Source organism: Aulostomus chinensis, chromosome 9 (genome assembly GCF_037954235.1).
Source record: "Aulostomus chinensis isolate RoL2024-O1b breed Wild chromosome 9, RoL_Achi_v1.0, whole genome shotgun sequence".
Taxonomy (NCBI): domain Eukaryota; kingdom Metazoa; phylum Chordata; class Actinopteri; order Syngnathiformes; family Aulostomidae; genus Aulostomus; species Aulostomus chinensis.
Genome location: NC_141328.1, coordinates 25347050 through 25372239, shown reverse-complemented (window position 1 = coordinate 25372239; position 25190 = coordinate 25347050). Strand labels below are relative to the sequence as shown.

The 25190-nt window shown below is 40.3% G+C and overlaps 1 protein-coding gene across 3 annotated transcripts in view; it reads left to right on the top strand.

Moving 5' to 3' along the window:
• The window catches only part of casz1 (castor zinc finger 1), a 172238-nt gene that overhangs the window by 14381 nt on the left and 132667 nt on the right, over positions 1-25190 (top strand). For all 3 annotated transcript variants that reach the window (XM_086214523.1, XM_086214521.1, XM_086214522.1), the window contains one exon: positions 23274-23347. The gene's annotated coding sequence lies outside the window, so the exon portion shown is untranslated. The remainder of the gene's footprint in view (positions 1-23273; positions 23348-25190) is intronic.

The window sequence follows — 25190 nt, the reverse complement described above, 5'->3', positions numbered from 1 at the left end:
CCCAAACCTATCATTTCCTGTTGCCACTGGGTGGCGCTATGACTAATATGTCCCAAAATTGAATGGGTTCCTGCTTGGTCTTTACTACCACGCCGCCACCAAGTTTGGTAAAAGTCTTCTTTGCAGTTTTTGTGCAATTCTACAAAGTAACAGTCAAAGATCACCAAACATGTGACCTCCTTCGTGGACAAATGCTTGAGGTGATTTGCACAGCACCTGAAATGACATACACGTTTTTCTTATATATATATATATAAGATATTACTAAATCCACTTACATATGAAGTGGCTCCAAGCTGTGGGTCATATTTTATGCTGAAACATGAATCTTAATCCCTGACAGAAGCACAGATCTTCCACATAAAACTGATCTAAGGCGAAGTGCCATCAATATGTGTGCGACCATTCAACACATTTAGAGCAAAATGTGTTTCACCTTGAGGAAAATGCTTAGTAACTGTTATAGTCTAACCTGTTAACGAGCATGAACTTCCTACCTTGTAAGATGGCCATTTGGATGTTTTTTCCTCTCTGTGTGCAGGAGCTGTGACAATGGCGCTGAGATGACACTTACATAACTGGTCACAGTGCAGGAGGTTTCAGGCCCTGAGCCCAAAATATGTCATTGACTTTTGCTACACACAGCAGGAGATTGCTTTTGCATCCCAGTATGAATGCTAGTAAATGATTGGTTACAGGAGATCCTCCAATAAATTAATTGTTTCCACTTCATGGTTAAGTATGTGCTACTCTTCCAAATCGAGTGCTGGTACTTGGTTATTACACTTTAATAGCTCGCTTGCCAAACTAACGATATATTACTCCATGTGCTGGCTCAGATCAGAGAAGATGAATTGGCTATTAATTAGAGTTGCACTGAGAGGGCACAGGGGAGAGACTACTCATAGCCTCGCTATCAGTGTCAATGGGGGCTCTTTTCTGACTGGGACAGCCAGGGCAGGCCCAGGTCACTGAGTCTTATCATAAAAACCTGTGAAACTGCTTGAAGTATCAAACATGGCCACCATCTTGTCGAGTCAAACGAAAGGACAAGAGCGTTTAACGTAGGGCAGCTGCAATTTCATCTGATGATTTTAGCGCAGGCGGATCTGCAGGGAAGCGTGGGAGGCTGTTTGTCTCCATAAGGTTCCTTAACAAAAGCCTCACGTCCGAAGGACTTTGAATTAGAAAGTTATGGAAGAAATATTTGACGAGCGGAGATGATTTGTGGGTAATATTATTGTTTGGCTCACTTTTCTTGTGCAGCCTCTGAATTAGCCCTTTTATCACAATTAATTAAGCTTTGCTATAGGAGATGTTCCATCTTGAGCTCATCCACGCAGGATAAATAAGTCAAAGCAGCAGGATATATGTCTTTTTATTGGCTGACTTGATCTCGGAAGCATCTGTAGTGGGGGGTGTGGGGTGGGATGGGGCTGTCTCTGTGGTGCGACTTTGTGGAAGAGTCTTTGCCATCACTCACTTTGAATGCTTCTTTTATGACTCGTTTTGTTAAAAACCTCTTTTTTTAATGCAAGGTATCAGGAGTTATGGCCTGTCTATGCAAATGAGAAAATTTTGACAGTTTGTTATTCATGTCATCGCCTTTTTAAACACTTAAAAGCAATAAATTCCTCCATGACAGGCTGCTCTGAAATTGCCACTAAATATTATTAAATATTTTAACAAGTTCCTTGTAAATACGCCTTAAATGTTTGAACGATGGGCAGGAAGAAAAATGGCTTTGCATCAACTTATTAGAGGCTATAAAAGTGGCAGTGATTTATCAGGGATGTGGAGCAACTCAGGCCATCTTTTTTTTTTTTGTTTTTTTTGTTTTGCTTTTTCTGTAAGCTTGTCCTGATGTGCACATTAAAGTGAGACGCAGTGTTAAAAGCCTGCAGTTTCACAAGTCATGAAAACGTTAGCAGCAGACATCGTCTTACCTGCGGTCCTTGAAGGATCAAGCGATATATGGCAGCAACATTTTAAAGTTTTAAAGCTTCTCGTTCGCATTTACAGTTTTAGGAGTTAAAAATTGTAACTGAGTGTTTATCACAAAATAAGCTGGAATTAATGTTGCCGTGCACTCATTGTTTGATATATGCCCGAGGTAAACATAGTTTCCTTCAGAACTTTTTGTGTGTAGAGAAATGTTGTGAATGTTGAAATTGTTGCACGTCTGTCTAGTAATGGTGGGCAGAGGAGAACTTGACCCTCGGTCTGTGTCTCTTTGACATCGGGTCTTAACATCTGCAGAAAGGCATTAAAAACCCTGTCATGATAGCATTTTTAAATGTAAGTATTCTGAACAATGCAGCCGCTGTATTAGCGTCCCTGACAAATCCAGCAGATCTTTTAGATCTATAATAATAAATCTTTTTTCTTTAGCGACACTACAGATTGAATCTAAGTTTCAAATCCACTTAATTACAAAGTCTGTCCACATTGAAGCTGGATCGTCTAAAAATACTTTGAGAGGTGACACATCCGTGTGGTTTGTGGTGCACCTTTCCTCTGGTTGGGGCTGGGAACGGGGCGTCACACCGAGGTCATGTAGAGTAACATGACTGCGTTCCAGAGGATTTCTTTTGACACGGTCAATACACAGATTCCCTCGTCAGCCACATTCCAGATTTTAAAATTCAGAAGTCAACTTTCCTGACTAGCCTATCATTTGGGGACTTAAAGTGGTTTCTTAATTTACTGCACTTCAATTAAGGTTAAGTTCAACTTCTTTATTAACTCTAAGAGGGGAAATGCTGTCAGCCAGCAGCACAGAGAGGGAAAGAGAGGAAAAATATCCTGCCTGGTCAGAAAGTTAAAACACACAGAAAGGTCCTGACTGTGCATATTGGAAAAACTGCCTTGTTATACTGACTTTCCTAAGTCCTGGTGCAGATTGATACGATATGCATGTGATCCAGCTTGTTCTCTCGTTGCTGTATCAACTACTAACTTGACACACTTCCGTGTGGAAGCTGCTTCTTGTCCTCAGTGTGTTTTAGCAGAGGTCACTAATAGGTGGACTGCAGTCTGCACTTGTAATCACTAAATCATTCAGATTTATTTGATTTTAATGAAGCGTTTCTGTTTTAAGCTGCACGGGTTTTCTAGCATTTACAAGCACCTTTGACTGTAAATCCTCCCACCTGCTGCTCGTCAGCCAGTCAAATTGTCCATTTTGTAAATACGGCAGCTGCAGGGGTTGCTGAGTGAGTGGAGGAATGAGTGAACGAGAGGCAACATTCAGTGTAAAAAAAATACATATTTTCACATGTTCATGTCTAAGAAGATAAAAGTGGCTAGAAAATGCAGCTTTTGATAAAGAATAGACGGACTCTCATGTCCTTTCAGAAGAAATATACTTCTATCATCGTGGCGATTATCTGAAACGACGTGAATTTCCACTATGAGACAATTGTTATCACCATCAGACCCTCAAATGTTAACTGAAAGCAGAGAAAATAAATTATCCAAGAGTCTAGTATAATGAAATCTTTTTATAACAACACCGGGGGGGACTAAGATGTGAAATGGAGGTAACGAAAAGGGCAAAAAGGGAAACTCAGGCTGCTAAACTTCTTATTTCATTTTTCTAAAATGAATATTTTAAGATGCACATTTTCAAAAGTTTTGTTATGTTTTTGTTGTTGTTGTTTTGTTTTGTTTTTTTAAATGTAGGCTACTCTAATCTCTCCAGGTATTCTGAACATGTTTCTGCACACAAATGATGATGAAACATTTTTCAGTCGTGACTCATTGGATTTGATAGTTGTTGACTCCACACAGGCACTGATACAATCACTGTACATGCATATGAGACTGAATCACAGCACTGCTTTGACATAATGATGTTCTGGACCTTTCCTTGAGGAAATCGTCTCTAAGTCTTTACATTTTTATTTGAATACCACTGTGTTAATGACTTTTAGGAAGCAGAAGGACAAAAAGATCTGCACAAACAGTAAATACTGTTATGCTATATTTCACATTCTTAAACGGCATCTTATTTTTAAAAAAATGGGCTATGAAGGGTGGAAATGGCATTAAATCACCGTAGAGGTCATCAATCATTCCTCTGAATCTCAAGAATTTTCCCCCTTTAAGATATTTCGGTATAAAGAAGTCAGTCATGGGTCATATAGTGCACACACCCTTCACTGTTTTGGTTTGAAGCCACTACAGTATTCCACAAATCTCACTGCTGTCTGTGCACATCACTCTTACTGGTTAGTGTGACGTGACGGCTGCCATGTCAGCAACACGGCACATCTCTGTTCCCCCTCTCTGGAGCCCTCTGTGAGTTTTCCCTGGGGTTGGCAGAATACGAGTGCCCCCTTGTCTGACTGGCTATAACCTTGCCACGAGCGCGCGCGTCTGTGTGTGTGTGTGTGTGTGTGTGTGTGTGTGTGTTCCAACTGTAAAGACTTGAACAATGATGACTCAAGCCGCGGAGAGTGCACCTCAGGGAAGATACAGTGGAAATAAAAATAACAAGTGGATTTTTGACTGCAGTCAGATGTGAGAGGAGGCACGCTGGCACTGGACTAAAAGCCTGAGCAGATTCTGCCCTCCTTTCATTAGATTAGGGTGTCTAGTGTTCAGGAAGTGCTGAAAGGCACTGCAGATTGTATCAGCACAAAATGCTGTCCTTACATCCAGAGACAGTTTCCAGTGTCGGCCTTTGAAATTCCACAGTAGTTCTCAATTCAGTTAGAGCCTGATACTGTAGTTGTCCCATGGCTGAAGGTCCTGATTAGAAGGGCTAAGCGGGAGGATGCCTGTGTTGGTATTTCTGCAGTCGTTCATCTGCGTACATGCAGCACATGGATTTCTCTAAATTATTTATTTTCCTGTCACCACCATATGGTGTTGTATCTTGTTTGTCTTGGAGCATTCTGGAGAAATGCAAGACCTAGATAGGATTACTTTCTGTGTGTATACATGGGAGACCCTCTTCAAACAATGCTGGTTTTTTGTTATTTCTTCTGTTGGGTGGGCTCTGTTGATGCAACTCTCTGCAACTCTCTCTACAGGAGTTCCTCTCTTATCTACTTCAGCAAAGTGATGATAAACATAATTGGGCCAAAATGTGGAGATGTTTCAAAGAGCTGCTTGTACTAAACATGATATCAGCTCAGTGCGGCTCGCTTTCAGTACCAGGCTATGTTTCCTACTGGATTTTTGACTTAATTTACTGTATGATAAATCATGAAGCGCAGACAGGGATGAGAACACAATGCTGGTTATTTATTATTTAAATACCCTTTCACATTTATTTCTTTGAAGGTTTTCTCCCTCGAGTGAAGTTCCTACAACAGATAAAACACAGGACATCCACCAGTCATCAGAGAATCTTACCGTGAGCAGATCAGCACAGTGCAACACAAGCACGTTTGAAAAAATCGGCAATATTACTGCAGGAGTGTGCATCAGTCCTCTTGCTCAGGCCCGGCTCTTGACTACACACAGCGGGACTATCAGAATCACCCGGTCCTAGTCAGACAGTAACTTCTCTCCCCTCATAAGCAGATGGTGGTGAGTGTCTTTTTCTCGTCCAACCACTGGTCAGAGAAGGTGATTAGAAGTGGAGACAGTGGAAGAGGAGGAGCTCTGTTGGAACCTTGGCTGCAGTTGCTTCACATGTGCTTGTCCACAGTGGCCTGGATGCAACAGTCTATTTTGATGTGTTTATAACAGCTGTGTGGACTTGCTTTTTCAGGTTGCAAATTCTTTTCATGAATAAAAGGACAGGAATTACTCATGCAGCAATGATTCTAGTGAAGATTCACTTATTGTGGTTCTGTAGTGTTCTGACAACCCGCTTTTAGTGTCAGCTCAGCTCGTTTTGAAACTTGACGGAAGTGATATGACAAAAAGTACCAGATATACATATTGCATCCATCTGCGCTGTGCTGATCCAATAGCATGTCGTGTAAAAAGGGATGAAGCCCACGGTCCTCGGTCTGCAGCTAGAATGGGCCTGAAAAAATGGGGTCCTGATCTTCTTTGAAATGCCACAATTAATTGCTATGCGTTGTCCCCAATGCATGGATGATTAAATGTGCTCCTAAACTGCCCTGATTTGTGGGGGCACCTTGCCGATTTTATTTGCCACTGTTAACATTTTCATTCCTGCATTATGCATGGTGCTGTGAGGCAAGGAAGTGGTGCAAACAAATGGCCTGAGGGATCGGCGTAAACACACTGTGCCATAAGGGCAAGAAGACTAACAGTTCAGCACCGGCTCCCCCCGCCAGTCATCACCAACAAACCAGGTAGCCCCCCTGCAGCTGTCTTCAACAGTACTGTGCGGTGATCAATGTCATTTCTATCAGATTTTCAGAAGTGTTGGCTTTAAATTTGTAGATTGAGCCTGTGAGGGCAGGATTGAGGTTTAATAATATTAATCAACAATGAATGCATGTCCGGTAGAATATGTCTGTCTAATTGAATATGATTCCTCCTCCTGCAGCATGTATAGGCTGAGGTCACTTTCACTAGTTAATTCTGACAGGCAAAGCAATGTGGTGCTGGTTCCTTTGTGTTTAGGGATTTAAGTTCCTCATTGCAATAATCAGTGACTGATGGAAGCTCTAGTGTTTTATGAAGGCATGCCAAATCACATGTGCTCCCTTTTGAACATGAAACGCAGAGTAGAAATATGGATTTTCACACATTAAAGGCACATTAACTCTCTGATTAGGATTTACTTCATCTGGGATCTTGACTGTTAGAAGTGCAACGCTGCACACATGGCTTGCCCGACTTGTCAGCTGTCATGGCGTTGGCCCAGAGCCGTATACTTGGCAGGTCTCCACCTTCTCACCCTGGGCTGACAATGCAAATACAGGCAAAGAGCATGGAGCCAATGGGCAGCTCTCAATATGCTTGTGTAACTCCATATGGATAAGAAAACTGGATTGTGGTGTGTGTTGCTCACCAAAGCGATGGCCCTTGTTTTGACAGTAGAACCAAGATATTAAACGGTAAAGTTCTATACACTCATTTGCCATTTTTCTAGATGCTCCTAGATAAAAGTAATGCAGTGCAGCCCTGCAATAAATCCTCCCTTCATGAGGATGATAATCAGTTTTTATTGAATTTGTCATTCTTTAACCCAGCCTCTTGTCATGAAAATGCTCCGCTTGGCGTTAACCATAACTAATGCACAAGGCACTGGAAAGAGGGCTGATATTGTATTTTATGGCCTGACCTTTGAAACATTATTATTTTTTTGATGAATAACTGTTTACTCTGAATGCGGGAATTAAACAAGTTTCCTTAACATTGGCACTCATTGCTTCTGACTCAAACGGCAAGACAAAAACATCTCATTCCGTCGGCGGTCAGACTGATGCGTGCTGTCGGTCGGTATGGGAACTCTGTTGTAGTGGACTGGAGAGAAGTGTTAAATAGGTGGCAACCAGTTCATTAGGATGCCTTTCAGAGCATGAAAAATGACCTTTTCTCATCTAATTGTGGTCTGAGTTCATAGATAGTTGACTGGAACCAGAGCAATACTGGAACCTGTAAATTGACAAGGATCACTGGAAACAATTAGCCTTGCATCTCACTAGACAGTCTGGAAGCTGCAGCTCTCAGTCGCCACCTTTTCCACACTTTCCTGCTTAAATCAGAGTGTGATTTTATTATGTGTGACGGATCATTTTGACAAATATCAAAAGCACATTATTTAATTCATGGGGTGCATTGAACTACATCTTTTGTGTTGCTCTATATCTTATGGAGGAGGTAGTTAAAAAAAAAAAAAAAAACGCCAGAAGTGTAATAAAATGAAGTATTTGCATACACAGTATCCTTTAAAATTGCCTCCTTGCATTCTTTTCTTTTAACTATAGATGAACAGAAATATCGCCTGTACGTGAGTTAGCGGACGATTTTTGCCTTATCAGCCGTCTGCGTGTAAGTTGACACTCACAAACGTAGTGGCCAGTGTTTATCTGTTGTTGTGAGAGGTTTTATTCAACATTTTTCAGAAATGTGTTGAATTGAACTCGTCTTCAAATGCGTTGTGATCAGGGGCTAAAACATATGACATAATCAAGTTAGTTTTTCATGGTTTTTGTTGTTGTTGTTGTTGTTGATGTTGATGTTGTTTCCCGGCACAAAAGGAGGACGTAACATCAGCGACATAATAATAAACAAAACAAACGTGGGTATCAGCTGTTGGCCAGATTATTGTTTCAGACAGCAGCACTGATACAGGCTCACAGTCTCCCAGTGCGAGGCGCACTTGAACTTTCTTTGAGAAACCTGGTGTAGCCTGCTAGCTAAATGATAAGCTACGTTGCTGTTTGTAAAAACATCTGTGGGGATGATGAGGGAGGCGGAGCTCTTGTTTCGGTGTACCTGTGCAGTAGGCGGGAAGAAGACGGGACGTACTGAGACGATTCCAGACACCACCAGCCCATCAAACGCTGCATTTTTAAAGAGACTGACGTAACGTGAACACGCTCTGAATGCCACGTGTGTCTGCTTGCTAATCAGTACCTTTATGCTGGCTAGATCACCATCTGACAAGCATGACAACAGCCATTCCCCAAATTCTTATTTTAATTATCACACATTTTACAGAAATCATACCGTGGACAGTGAGCTAGCATTCAGATTTTTGGATTTGCTGATGATTTTTTTTTTTCTGTGCTTGTGTGTAGTTAACAGTGAAAGCAATTTTATTTTTCACGTCAATTTATGGGAGGCATTTTGATTATGTTTGAAGATTGGGGGTGTGTATAATATCACTGTGACCCTACAGTCTTAGGAGAGAACAATATAATTAGGATGCTTGTGGGAAAATGGGGAAATATGTCAATATTTATGTGAATCTTTTCGACTTGGGTCGTAGCTGGGAGAAAACATTCCCTTTTCTTCATAGCTGACATCACGAGAATTTTCCTGCTATTCTGTGGTGATTTGATGAAGCAAACGTGGTTATAGAGAGCAAATATTTAAGGTATCTGCAAATGTGATGCACATCTGTCAAACAGCCCAAGGGTGAAAACCAGCACATAACAAGGCAACAAATGCTGATCCGGGACTTCTCTGCGGCAAAATAAAATATGGCTCAAGTTTTCATTAAGGTGCTATTGATTAGCTTTTCCTGGCAATGAATTATGGAAGACATTAAATAAAAGGGAAAATATTTTTATGACTTTGCTTAGGCCATGCCAGATTCCCCGTTTGCCTCTTGTGTGCTCGCCCTGACAGGCATTTTGTTTTCTGTCGAATTCTTGTGGGTTTCATGAAACTTAGACACTAAGATTAGAAAAAAGAGATAAGATGCAACTCTGATTATCTCTTATCTAAGTCCTGTTATGTGTATGTATTTAGCAGTCTGCAATAGACTGCAGAAAAGGTTTGAATGGTCTCAAAATTTAAAATGTGAAATTTAGACGATTTCAGACGAATTTGAATATTTCTTTCTTAATTATATGTATTTGTTTGCCAATAGATTTGAGTCGGCACGGACAGCATGACTCAGGGGTAGAGTGGCTGTCTAGCCCCCGAAGGGTCGCTGGTTTGATCCACACTTCCCCCGGTTTCCATGACGAAGTAGCCTTGAGCAAGATACTGAGCCTGTAATTGCTCCTGATGGGCCTGTGACGGACTGGCAACCCGTCAGCTGGGATAGCCCCCTCCTCAACCTCAGCAGATAAGCGGTATAGAAAATGGATGGATGCATAGTTTTGACTCTTCTAGCCTTAAAGATTTATTTGTATTTGTTATTTAAAAATCTTGATTGTACAGATTTATATTCCATATCAGGGCTCATTTATTATGAATTAAAGTGATGGTCCTAACATCTCAAACCACACGTGCAGCAGTATCATCCAGGTTGCAGCTCTTCCTTTACTTGATAGAAGTATCGCAAACGTTCTTTCTTCATGGTAAATGTCCACATGGGCTAAAGTTGTGGTGCCTCCACCTGCATCGCATTTCAAAAGGAAATAAAAACATATTAAAAATTGTAAAGTCAGATGTTACTGTGCCAGAGAAACAGAAAAAAACGAAATAGTACAAAACGGCAAGAACATTGATCTGCCGTTCTTGGTCATTTGTTCTAGTTTGGTTATTGACACATTTGCCTTAATTGGGGCCTTGTCTTCCTCATCGTCATGACCACAGACATGGATTTGAGTCTCATCACCTCGACTGAAGTGACAAATTTGACTCCCCTCACTGGACAAAATGATAAAAAGATTTGCAACACAGCTTTAAATGACTTGCAATTTGGACTTGAGCCTCACAACATCCTCAAGTCCAAAATGCTCCTAACATGAGTGGATACACTGTAGCAAATCAAATGAGGTCTCCTTACACTTCTATAACGAGCGAGGAAGAAAGTTGAGACAGAATTGACAAATATTTGTAACTGAAGGTGGAGCAGCGCTGCTCAACCGATTTGTTTTTTTTGGCAAACTTTTATAGTAGATATTAATTAAACTTCATGCAAGAGAAGTTCATCTCTGAGCTACTGCTGGCCTAAGAGCAAAATAATAATAATAATATTAGAATAAGGTCAGGAAACGCACCTTTTCATAGATGAAATACATCACTAACAATTTCTTTCCAGACACCCAGTGGTGTAATTAATGCTGCTGGCCAGGAAGAATGAAAAACTAAAACAATACATGAGTTATGAGTCATGAGTGTTCTACCTGCCAAGTGTTGAGTCTGGGTGGGGATGTTTTTTTTCGTTAAACAAGTTACATTATTCAGCCGTTCAAGTAATCAAGTTGTCACTCAAATCATGAATTTTCAAAATTTCTGAATATTGATTTAATCCCAATGTCCGTGAAAACAAAGGCTTGAAAAAATAATATGCAGTATCCATGTTTTCTTTATCCTTAAAACACCAACTGTACCAACGGGGGTATTGTCAGCAACGGACACAAACTTTGCATTAGTTTACTGTACTTTTACTGACTTTTGGTGCTGAACACTTTCATGAGAATAATTCTGATTAGCTTCAGTGTAAACAACAGCCTGTCTGTCCTGTTTCAGCTCCTCAACACAGTCGTCCTATCACATATAAATTCTCCTCTCATAACTAGGGAAAGTGACTGGGTGAGTTTTTTGCAACGGCAAACATTATTTTTTCCTGGCAAGTTCAAGACAGATTATTTGCTTGTTAAGCATAATGCAGTGAATGCTATCATGAGGAGTTGTGGTTTTTCAATTATGGTGTCACAATATAATAAGACCAAAAAAAAAAAACAAAAAAAAAAAAAGTGCTGGCGCCCCGTCAGTGACATCTTACAGAAATATTATTTCCGACAACTGCAGCCTTAGCTCACTTCAATTGACAAATTTTGCCATGTTTTCCCATACAAACTTGTAGTGCGACCTTCAACCCTTCATTGTATGTGAAGTACTCTCATTTTTACAGGCCTGTATGAGAAGGAGCATCCCTGGCATTTTTGGAGAAAACCTCCCCAAGCATTCTTCCTGTAGTTTTTGTGAAATGCCGCTGCACCCATGGGGCGTTACGGCACAGGCAGCATGGGCTCTTACGTACAGAATGTTCTCTTAACTGTAGCATTGTTGCATTCATGGAGAGGTATGAGTTTCAGAAATACCACACATCGAAAGCATAACATTGTCTTTCTTTTTGCTTTTTTAGAAGTGATCAAACTAGTTTTCTAAAGAGAAAAAAAAAAAAACATAAAATACACATGAAATGAGACTGCAAACAGGTGGAACGCCCTGTAGGATAATAGAATTACGCTGATCACAGCCAATTCAAAGTCAGTGGTTTCTGTCGTTTTTTTTTGTTGTTTTTTTTACTTTCTGTCTTCAATATGGTCTGGCAGCTGGTTAGTTAAACATCTTCAAGGGCGTTGATGTGTAAAGCCTGCAATGCTTCACGCTCTTCAGTCAGCTACTAATTCATCTACTGTGTGAGATTGTTATATTTATCTGCTTGAAAATAGTCCAGTTTACACAGGCGTGCATGATAATGCAGAGGCACGTTGAAAAAAACAAACAACTAAATCTGCTTCTGCTCTTAAATCCTCAAGTTTGACCAGCCCTGGTAGTCGGAGACCCCGAGGCACCTCAGCTCTCACCTCCACGTGCATTTGCCTTCATTGAACTTTCTGTTTTTGATCCGTTTTAAGTGAATGAATGAATTGATTCATAAAAGCTGGAGATCTTGTATTTCAGATTTGACATATTTATTTCATTTAAGGAAAAAAAAAGGGCACGGGGCAGATGGATGAACATGGAAACAAAGTTCTGGCGTGTAGATGTGAACACAGAATAAATAATGGATGCTTTTAGCATCTCTATGCGAAAGGGCAGCAAATAGCTCTGACTTCGTTCACTGATATGTTATAAATAGATGGCTATTAATTTGACTTCAGGCCATTTTCAAGTTGAAAGGATTTAAAATCTTGTGTGCTGATGTCGGGCCGACCAATATAGATATGTCATGTATGTATCCAATATCATCCACTTGGGATATTGTTTCATGGGTTTTTTGAAACATTGAGAGTTGCGGCACACAATTTTGGCGTCTGAAGTGATGCTTAACTGCCTGTCGTAAATCAGCAGTTCCCACAAAATGATATTTGAAAAGTTTGAAATCATTGCAATGCAGGAATAATATGATGAACATTAATTGGACAATCTGATGTGATATCGTGATATATGTGGATGGAAATGGAGGTCTTTATTATCCTTTTTAAAGATAACAATTAAAAAAAGAGGCTTCTGAATTTTTATATTCACTTTGTCCCATATCGCTGAGCTGTATACTGGTGTAAAGTTTATACACTCACTTTCGCTCAATGTCAAAATATTAACTTTAATTTATAATAGGATATTAGAAAGACCTTCTGTAACCCTGCATAGTTCAAAACCAACCTCCAAAATGACCTTAAACATCAATCAACACCTTTCTCATAAACATTTTCAATAAAAAAAACTGAATCTCATAATCCTCATGAAGGGAGTTTATCGCAGGTGTGTTGTCCTACACTGCATTTATCAGAAGTCGTGTACCTAATAAATTGGCAAAGGAGTGTAGTTTCCTGACAGTGACAATCAAGAATCGCAAAGTCTGGTATAAATCTGCAGTGCATATTTACTAGAAAGTGTTGACAGTGTTTTATGAAAGGAAGCCATGACTGCTCGCTGCTCTACAGTGTTCAGACTGCAGCCACTTAGTGCGCCAGGTGTTTTGCACAAGATTTTTCCACAAGACAAATGGAAAAGTGCCATATCCTTTAAACATCCCATTAATATGTCTTATAAGAGTCACCACAGCTGAAAACCAAAACCTGAGTTTTATTACAGTTTCTTGTCTTTGTCAGGCATAGCTTCCAGTTTGCGTTTACTGGTAATTATAGCGTTGTTCAAACTGGAGTGGCACAAATTAGCACTGTGGGAGAAGAATTAGTTGGCTGGTTGCCCATCATCTCCTGTATGGGCCGGACATGATAAACACACAAGCAAATATGCCCGTAAACGGCACCCAAAGTGTGTTTCAACATTTTAATGAAGGGTGTGGATTGGCATTGCATGACTTTTCATTCAAGACAAAACATGATTGTTTTCACAAAGACGCTTCTGCTTCGGTATCTCTTCCAATTTCTTACGATGCATTTTTGATTTGGGATGGTGAAGCTTGGTGGCTCTTGAAGAATGAGTGATTTGAACTGACGGTCGTCATGGCAAATGCAGAGGTGTTGATCAGTCGAGCTTTTAGACAGGTGACTTGAATATAATGGGCTCAAAACACTCACGCTACCTGATACTTTTACAGACCAAAAGTGTTCCTTGTTTCCACAAAACAACACAGTATCAGATTAAACGTCAGGTACTCACAAATAGAGGTAATGAGCTCACAACAAGATGTTTTCTCTATCCTGCATTACTGGCTACTAGAGCCAGTATTTAGCTAAGGTACATTTAGCTTGAAGCCAATGGCAACTGACAGCTAAAAGTCACTATATTTTTGTATAGTTTTTTTTTGTTGGTACTTTTATTTGTAGTTGGTTGCTATAGGGGTGACGTTAGCGTCAAGTTAAATATAGGTGACAGGCTTTTAATGCATTCTAGAGACACAGAGAAGTGATGGAATGTCTTTGTTAAGTCAAGAAACATATTTCTGAGCACCCTTTTTGGTTATGTATACTTACAACGTGTAAGTAGGCCTTATGAAAGACAGCCATGACTGAGTATTTCAAGCTTTGATTTGGTTTGATGTGGCCTGAGGAGTTTTTCTACCTCAGAAAATAGAGCTTATGTCTTGAAAGCTGAATGCCATGGCTCCTGGTGCGAACATCAGGACAGAGAGATGAGCAACGTTTCCTACATACATGTGGAATTTCCTCGCAGCTGATTGAAGTATCAGCGTATTGCTGCCATACTCCCTGCCACAACAAGAGTTTTGATAATTTGCCGTTTGAAGGAGGTGCGTGAGAGTCTGTCAAAATCACACACACTTGTTTAACTTTTAAAAGCAGATTTCACAGAAACACAGTGTTGAGAACAGACAACTAACGCTGTAACAGGCTGTCTGCTTTAATGTACACTGCTTAGCCAACGTGCATGTGTATAGTAATGAATATGTGCCAAGGAATACTATATGAATGCGCTTACAGTATGATCGTATAGTGGAAAAATAACAATAAGTAATCTTGTGTCATTTAGCTGTTCTATGCAAAGTTAATGTAATCCTCTAATGTTTAGTGTAATGCATCAATCATGCAAAAATCTATTGTTGCATTAGCCTTGAAAGAACAATAATAATAAAAATGCTATAATGGTTTTAGCTTCCTTTCCATAAATCATACTTTGAGGCTGGGGAGGGGGGATCTTAACTTGCCTTTTCAGCTCATCTGAGCAGTTCAAGGGATGCTGAATACTGATATGATATTGAACAATAACTGGAGCCGCAGTTGGTCACTTTCAGCCTCAAGTGCTTTGAAATACTGCGTGGCAAAGTCAGTCTCTGCATCCAACCAAAGTTGACCCAACGCCTTCTACAATGACATAAAGCAGGATTCTGTTCGATAGCCACTCAACACACGACTGTAAATCAACAGTAAATGCATAAAAACAGTTCAGAGGGGGAGATTTATAGCGACCCTGCAAATCCTTTTAAATAAATATTAAAATAAGACCCAAATCAGCCGGAATGTCATTTAACTGCTCACTTCAGGTTTGAGTTCACTCCTGCAAGCTGACAGGAATTTACATCAATATCAACATTTGATTAATAACACAGCTCTCACTCTCAGGACTGCGCGCGTGCGTTTGTGATGTACAAAATGCAAATGGAGCCCATGATTACCACGAAATGTGGTTAAACAGCACATTAGGATATATAGTGTATGGATGTTGGAGTACAACGGTTAAGCAAATTCCCTTTGCCATAATATATCATATAAACAGTAATGTAGCCCACATTTAGAGAATTACTGAAGAGCACAGCTTTTTGATTTGGTAAGCAGAAGTGTATTTCTACCATGTGCTTTCAACCTGGGACCTTTACAAGTGCTTGTCAGAGTACTGCCTGAAGAGGCTTTTTCGATTTCACAGAGAATACACTGCTCCTAGGAAGTGGGTGGAGAAGATAATATTCAAAAAGAGGGGGAAAAAAACAACCTTTTTGTTGGCATAATCATTCATTTTGAACTTAAACTGAGCAGAGCAACAAAACAAATCATTTTTGGGGGAAAAATACATGTATTTTAATGCCCTCAAGCAAAACTAATTAAAGACGACACCTCATTTACATAAATAAGCATTATAATTTGCATGCGTGCACAAGGGAATAGAGTCAGAAAAGAAAGCAATATTTTGCAGTCTGCTAATTTCATTTTATTCAGGATTTAAGCTTAATAAAGATTCATTTTGGAGGGGAAAGGAAAATAATCAAAGGGGAAATTTGAACTATCTCCAAAGATGCAGCAGCCTTCTATTCAAAGGGCTCTTTCCGAGTCACCAGATGACTCCTAATCTGGAGTGGCACTTCCTGGCCGGGCTCCAACACCAACTCCTTGAAAGGTAAAAAAAAAATTTTAGAGCCCAATTTATTAGTATGCAGTTCTGGCATCGGGTAGAGAATTAATGGCGGTGACTGATAATGACTGTAATCGTGGCACAAATGGGGTGTTGAAATAGCAAACAACGGGCACAAGGCATGTAATGGGGATTTTATTAATTACCCGAGGTCCCTAGCATGAGCAGTCTCCAGGATTTACTGTGGTCATGCCAGCCGGTCGAGGAGGGGTCGGCCAGTCTAATCTGACAATGAAAGGGTCACTACAGAGACGGCCATGTGGGTAAGAGGGAGCAACGTGGCATACTACTGGTTTTATTTTCTTTGTGAGCGTATTCAAAAGATCAGAGTGGTTCTACTCATTCAGCTTCCTCATGGATCACACTAAACAATATAATCCTGAAGTACCTCTCGGGGAATGGGTCAGCTTTTTTACAAAAAAAGTGCAAATACACCCATTTATTCACACGAAGACCAATCAAAAGACAGGAAACTCCTTTTTTTCTCCCCTTCATGCATTTATAGAGTAAATGCAGCCACTCTCATTGAAATAAGCTCCCTTCATCTCTGTTAGCTAATAGGAAAAAGAAATCAACATATGGTAGCACTGTCAGGTAGGATAGACCATTCACACATCAACTCATCAACAAGAGAGGATTGATTAAAAGTCCTTTTTATTACTCACTGCATCCTTAATGGACGCTAGACTTTCAAAATGGAAGAAACAATTAGAGTTTTACTGCTTTGTGGGCACTACTGATTTATATAAATCACTGCACGGGTGTAAATTTTCCAATAAAAGACCGAACCACTCCTAGCATACATAATTAACATGTCCACATTTGGTACACACTCCAGACTCACACATCTCTTTAAATTGGAAGGACTCAAAAGTCACACCAATTCAAGCTCGCTCAATCAACAGATTAGGTGTGCTTGATGGAATTTCTAAACTGTTTCTATAAGCCTTAGCACTAATAATCATACTTGTGCTTCAGGCCTAAAAATATACTATGTCTGTCCGAGGCAACCACAACTACCTATACGTCAGTGTTCTACAAAATTGAAATTGCGCTTAGCTCTAGCTTATTTGTGGCAGTTAAAATAAAAACCTGGTGTGATCAAACACTCGTATACTTGGCGTAAAAGCTACTGTATCATTGTATTGAGATGTGGAAATTTATCATGAAAAACTGTCATTCTGACCTCAAATGGAATGACATTTGATACTGGGTTGCTTGATTATCTGTCCATCCATCCATCCATCCATCTTCTATACTGCTTATCTGTTAGGGGGTGTGTGGTTGGGGGGGGGGGGTGGAGCCTATCCCACCTGACATTGGGCCAGAGGCAGGGTTCACCCTGGGTGGGTTGCTTGTTCGTCACAGAGCCATCAGGAGCAATTAGGGGCTCAGTATCTTGCTCAAGGAAACTTCAACATGGTCACCTGTTGAAGTGAGGATCAAACCAGCAACTCTTCGGTTGCTGGACGGCCGCTCTACCTCTGAGCCATGCTACCCCTATGTTGCTTGATGATTTATTTTTTTAATTTTGGAAATTAAAATTGCCAAATGTAAAACTAGTATAATAAATGTAGATGTCCTGGGAGGTGTCCAGGTGAACGACACACCTGCAACTGGTTTGTTGTAGCAGCAGGAAACAGGTGGAGTCATGGTGTGTAAGCCACAAAATCAGAATGCCCCACCCTGTAGTCAGTAAGTGAAGTGACCTTTAAACAATGGCGGAGCACCTACATGCCATTAAAGAGATACTACACCCAATACCTGCTTCAGATATTCTCCCTCCCTGCAGGGTTCAAATGTTCGAATGGACTAAGTTTTTATCCCCTCTCTCTCTCTCTCTCTCTCTCTCTCTCTCTCTCTCTCTCTCTCTCTCTCTCTCTCTCTCTCTCTCTCTCTCTCTCTCTCTCTCTCTCTCTCTCTCTCTCTCTCTCTCTCTCTCTCTCTCTCTCTCTCTCTCTCTCTCTCTCTCTCTCTCTCTCACACACACTCACAAACATGTTTCTCTGCATCCTCCAATTGTAGTCATTAAATAACTAAGTCTCATCTCTCAAACAACCAACATTTTTACAACGTTCTCACTGTATTTACAAACTAGAATATGTTGTCACAAACACACACACACACACACACACATACATTTGTTTTACTTTCTTTGTCTGAATGTTAACCCATCTCACTGTAACCATTAACCTTCAAATTGAGAAATTTGCGTTTTTGTTTTTTTTTGTTGCTTTGTTTCTTTTTCGTCCCCTCAAGGGAGGCGACTCCCCTCCCACACACTGTCTGTGTTAACAGATTTATGTACCTCATAATATGAGTAATGCACATACTCTCTCACACACACACACACACACACACGCACGCAGAGCTGGCAGATGGATTTTATTTCAGAGAGTAAAATCAACAATTGCTGGAAGACTTTGAAATCATTAAAGGCTCCGTGTAACTGACGTCAGAGTGCTGTTTGCTTCCGCATACTTGGTTGTTTTCAGTGGAATAATGAAGCCAGCTACAGCCAATAGCAGCAGACGCTACAGAAGCCAATTGTTGTCGATTGCTTTTTTGTCATTTTGTTATGAAAATCAAGACAATCGGAGCAACTTTTTTAAAGACAAATCTTAGCCACATTCCTCAGAGTGAGATTCAGGCGTGGCGTTCGTTACCCAGATGCTTCCAACTTTGATCACTCTCATGTAAATATATCAAACATAAAAGCACATCTTTTGTCTTCAAATTATGCGCGTGGGGATTTTCCCACATGAAGTGGCAGCGGACTAAGATCAGTGGGTCCATTTTTAGCCACCTTCATGAGGAAACTGTTGAGGTCTTCTAAATCCATCCATCCATCCATTTTCTACCACCTATCCTGTTAAGGGGCGTAGGGGGGTGGAGCCTATCCCAGCTGCCTTCAGGTGAGAGGCAGGGTTCACCCTGGACAGGTCACCAGTCCATCATAGGGCCAACACATGTAGACAGACAACCATTCACACTCATAGCCACACCTACGGTCAATTTAGAGTATCAATCAGCCTCGTCCCCTCTTGATGTCTTTGGACTGTGGGAGGGAGCTGGAGTACCAGAGAGAACCCACGCAGGAACAGGGAGAACATGGAGACTCACACAGAAAGACCCCCTGCTTGAGCCACGACTGGAACCCAGAACCTTCTTGCTGTGAGGCCACAGTGCTGACCACTGCACCACTGCGCCGCCTGGACTTCTAAATTTCAGCTAAAATATGACTGTTATGAAGTTGATCAGTATATGAAAAGAATTTTACTTTGAGCTGATTGAACTTCATAGCTTATTATCTTGATGAACTCCAAATGTTAATGTGACAGCAAAAGGCACTTTATTATTTTGGCTGGACTTCCTCATCTCCCAGCCAACTTGGCCAGTGAGTCAAAAGGTTAATTTGGGACCCAGAGTACAAGATGTTTACACATCCATAATATAATTACACAGCAAAACAGACACAGTTAACGTATTTACTTCAGAGTAAATCGTGATCTTTATCACTTTTAAGTTTAAAAAAAAGTAGCTTTAAGGCTGTTATTTTTCTGTCAGCAAAAATAGCAGGGAAAAACACATAAAAGCTGGGCCAGCTGCACATTTGTAGAAAGTGTAATCATGAACCTGGAGGCCTTTTTGTTCAAGTCACCTTGCGTGACAAAGGTGTGTGTAAATTGTACAGTATATTTATCTCATACTTATGCCCAAAGGCAACTGTTGGTAACATAACCTCGGAAAATCTCACCATTCAGGTTAGGATTTTCTCTTTTTGTCATGCCCTTGCGTTTATTGTGTGAGCAGTTTTGCACAGAATTCAAACTTCCCGTAACCTTGTTTTTCCCCTTTTAGTATGTAAGGTTTTAGAAAATATATTTACCGTGAATTGAATATATCTTTGTATTTCTTCAGACCATCAAACCAACAAATCTGAAAGCTGCAGCTGATCTGAAACTGAAAGGCTTTTCCTGTAGGAGGAACTTAGTGGAACTGTTGATGAGTTTCACCTGATCAGAAACGGGGGCGCAGCAACATTTACAGTCACTGAACAGTTAACACATTCCAGGTCCTGTGATTGCTGTTTTATCACCAGAATCAAAATATGCACTTTTTCAGAACCTTCCCTCATTCACAAGTTCTGACAAGGCTTTCACCAGTCGTTTGGCTCTGACTCATGTTTATAGTACTTCTTTAGAAAATGTACCTTGTGAAAAAATTGCACCTTATAAAGACAAGTGCGAAACTTCCAGGGAGCATAAAAAATAGAACGAGTTGTTGACAGTTGATGTGTTCCCTCCTCTTTTTTTTTTTTTTTTTTTTTAGGAGAACAACTTCGTGTCCCAATCACTCAACTTGACACTCGAGGAATATTTGTGTTTTGTACAAAATTCACATTTATCTCCATCCTGACTATTTACATGTCTGAGAATTATCATTCCTCTCTTGTGAAGTAGTGAAGAACACTTCCTTTTGTACCATTGTCAGTATCTGACCTTCCCACTCGTGCTCCTGAGTAAACACTGTCATGGAAAATACCAGTTTGAGGCAAATACCAGAAAGAACATACCCCATTTACTTGTGAAATACCCATCTTTCCTGATGCTTTTTCTTTTGGTCTGTTTTTTAGCTCAAGTACCTGTTCTCTGGGTGTGTACATTCTTTTTTCAAGTTGTGAGGTCATGTGTGAAAAATGCATTGAAAAACATTCATGCCTTAACATATCAAAACCTGTTTTTACGTAATGAAGTAGGATTTTTTTTAAATCGGTTCCATCTTAAACCCTGCAACGAATGTACCTTTTTGTTTTTTTTTTCTTGTCCTGTCTGAGGTGAGAGAGACTCTACAACTAAAGTTTGCAACATTCCTTGGCAGTGACACACACACACACACACACACACACACACACACACACACACACACACACACACACACACACACACACACACACACACACAAGTATCACCTCATTGCTCACTTTTTTGAGTGCATGAAGAGCAGAAGCAGATTTTATGTTTAGAGAGAAAGTATGACTTTAATTTGATGGCAAGCAGCTCTTGATGTTGTGTTTTAGCTTAACCAGTGAAGACTGGATACTCGGTGGAATCTCTGAGTTGAGTCTCTTGCTGTCGCCTTTCATCTTCTTATTAGATTTGTTTCAACTCCCTCTTTCAATGTAAAATGTATCACTTCCCTGGCAGATATTTATTTCCCTTTTCCCTCCAACAACGAGTGTATAAGACAATAAGGAAGAAACCCAATTTTAAGAATAGAGTCAATATGTACTGAGTCATGCAAATCAACAATAGGCAGGAAAACACGTATTTTGTGATCATTCCTGGAAGCCGGTGTGGTAAAATTCCATGCCCGTCTGAAGCGGCAGTCCCATGGGTGTTGCGGAGGAGATTCCTCTGAGTGTCTCAGACAGGCGTGTTGCCTCACCTGGTCTTGTGTTTACTTCAGATGGTTGGATTAGGAAGCAGCCATGTGGGAGATATGATGCTAATCCATCATGCCTTTACTTGGCACTCAAACGGTCCTCAGAAACACTTCCGCCGCTCTCCTGAAGGTAGAGCAACGCCCCTCAAGGAATGATGTGAAATATCAGCAGCTTTTCGAGACCCTCAGTGCGATACAGCAATAATTTGATCGCTTCATGGGGTGAAGGTTGGCTGAAGCACCAGTCGTCAACAAGTTGATAGATGCAGACCCGAAAGATGGATGGATGCATCACTAGGGGAATAACATGCCTCCGAACTGGGGTCTGTAACATATTGAGTGCTAAACTTTCTTCAAACCAAGTACATAAGCTGCTCTTAAAACCAGCAAGTTTCTACAGAGTGACGATTTACCTGGATAAACGAATGGCACGTCCTGTTTTGGTGGATTGGAACATCAAGTCCAAAAAAAAAGCTGAATTGAACCGTAAGCTTAAAAAAAAAAAGACCTTCGTTTGCTTTTGGAAAGTCAAAAGTTGTGTTCATAAAATTTCACACGCAAGTTTTTAGGATTTAGAGAGGAGGAAAGGTTAAATAGCAGTATCAGTCAAAATTGATCACAAAACAAGAGGAAAGAAAGTTAATGAATCGTAATCAAGCTGAAAGTTGAAGCTAATCTTGATATTGTTTTGGTCATATCGTCCTGACGTCAACAAACCAGTGACAGAACTAGAAAGGCCTCACGGAGGGGGGCAGTTTCACACAGGGCAAGATGATTTCTAGTAATTAATGCGCATTGTTAAATATTTTTCTTATTTAATGACCATTCAAGAGAATATGCGCCACTCTAAGTGTTGACCATATATATGTATATATGTGTGTGTGTGTGTGTGTATATATATATATATATATATATATATGTATACTGTAACTGATCAACACTCCCATCACAAACAATAAAAAACTAAACTATTGTTTATCCAATGTACTGATAATTATGCCATTCTCATTAGTGACATAATTGGAAATGTAATTAGCAAAAGTAATAATTATTGAATTAAATACCATTTCTCTTTAGTTATCAGGCTCATTCAAACTAGTAATTAGCAGTCATGAGAATTTCATACTTTTGCCCTGTTAATTTGAAGCACAAATTATTTCAGTATTATTTCACACAAATAAACCATGAATGAATGAATTCTTCTAAAATTTTCAATAAACATGCAAACACTCATTCTTCTAGATTATAAAATCTACTTTTTTTTGCTTTGTGATGAGATTTTGTATTCTATTTATAGGTTCTCAGCTCTCCCTTTAACCGACAGATCCAACAGAGTTTGGTGTTTTAGGGTTTGTAATTGTCCCTCATTTTAGTAACTTTATTGCTTCATTTTTATTGAATAAATTCTTTGGTTTTCTTGATTTTTAATTTTTTTTTTTTTTTTTTTTTTTACTGTTTTTCTTGCATGTGTTCCAAGATGCAGACGAATGTGTTCAAGTCTTAACATTTATTTAGTGCAAGGAACACATTTGTATCACCCAGTAACTGCAGCACTAAAATACTTTGTTTAAATTAAAATGTAACATTAACATTGTCAGGGTGCAGCGGTTTCCTGGTCTGACTTTGTGTGATCCTTTTCCAGGATACTTCGACATCCAGACTGATATCGGTTGAATCGGGACCTTTTTCACAAGACTTGCTGCTTCTCCAGCTGCAGTTTCAAAGAAACTACTCACTGTCATAAAGAACTGTTTTATGTTTATCTACAGGAATCAGATGGTGGCGCGAGGATCGGCCAGAGGCGCTAACAGCTCAGCGGAGTCAGCTTCAGCACTGTTCTACGGTAAGGAGAATTTGATTTCCCTTTATCTCATAAATGTACACGTGGTACATCGATATTTTCTGTTAAGGTAGAAATATTGTTAGAGAAAAATGTGGAGTCACAAAGAGCCATCAAACAAAGGAACTCATTTTCGAGTTGTATGAAAAAGGACACCGTCGATGGGGAACAAATCGTCGCATCATTTACTTTTACAAAATGCACCTCTAATGTGAAGTATTGGTGTCTCTGCTTCATGTTGAACTTGCACTACTGTTTTGTGGAACAACTTAATTGTCTCAAACATGCACGCAAGCAGCACGCACGAGTCATGATACCCCAAGGCCTAGATTAATTAAGCGATGAAAACCCATGAGCAGAGAGCATTCAGCAGGTGCCTGTTTGCCTTGGTATGGGACTTGTTTTTGGCAGTGGTGCAGTGGCTCATTATAAATCCATAATTAAGTTACATTTTTATTTGCTTTTTTAACATACTGTCATAAGGGATCAGCATGGCTTAAACTCTGATTTTGTTAAGTGCACTCTTGGCTATATTGCTATCGTGTCTTCTATTCTTCCTCTGGAATTATTCTGTGACAAATGTGTGAATGAGAGGCTGATAGTGATACTGTGAGTGTGTCGTTAGTCGTCATCCTCCAGCCCGCCATTTTCAACTTGTTGAGACATATCTCTTAATTCTGAAAATCTCTTGATTGGTTCATAAGCTGATTTACACAGCATCGGCACCACCTGTGTATATCCCAGCACAAAAACAAACATGGCGCCCTCCTGCTGGTAGAAGGGATGGTTCCTCCCACAGCTCAGCTCATCCTGCATCGGAGAGTGTTGGCTGCTCTCTCAGGGTAACGTCTGTTATTTTGAGTCACCTGCCAGCAAAGAGGGTTGCTAAGATTCCCAGCAGGGGCCTGAGGGAGGGATGATGAGCCCCTCGCCTGCACGGTGGTCAGACTGCATGAGAGTCACCACCGTGGTGGTTGCGTTTGCCAAGAGCTCGCTCGTGCTCACACTGTGGCCTGTGGAGGGGCAAACCAGGCAGGAAATTGAGGTCAACAGCATTGTTACATATTAAAGAGGGCTTATGTGCACGCATAGGATGAAGAATGGTAACTCTTTGAATAGTCAAGCATGTCGGTCAATATTAAAATCCCTGAGAAATTGGATTTAATGAAAATCTACAGTGTTTTAGGATTTTACAAGTGATCAGCGTGTTAATGGCTTAAAAGTTCATAGCGGAATGATCGTCACTCGTGTCCTTTTTTATAGGCTTGATTGCACTTTTGGGGATTTGTATGTTTTAGTGCAGCTTTGTGTGAGAATGGGCAAATATCAGTTAGCCGAGGGGGCGTGGCCTCATGCTCCTCGGAGGGTTCCGTACTCGGAGTTGAGAAGTTGTTCTACTGACTTTTGTGTGTTGGCATGCTTTCATGCTCGGAGACTCCAAGCAACATAGGTGCCAGAAGGAAGGTGTGCTGCATGCGGTTGCTTACATTTTATACCAACCTGTCTTGTGTTAGAAAAATGGATTTGATCAAAAATCCCTTTTTTTTTTTCATGAAACTGAGTCTTTCTGAATCAAGAAGAAATGGGTACATTTGCTGTGTGCAGCTGCTGTTTTATCTTGTGTTTCGTGTCTTTGAGGCTGAAACAGCTCATATTTAAGTACTGTTTAGAATTTTTACCTGTAAGGCCTTAAATAAATAGTCTCCTGAATGTAATGACATGTCCACAAGCTGTGACAGTGTTGTGACTAGTCAGCATTTGTGAGTGCAATGAGCATCATACAGGTGCTAATTGTACAGGTTTAGAGTACAGGTTGGAGCGCTGGTTTTCACAGCCCGAGTCTTAC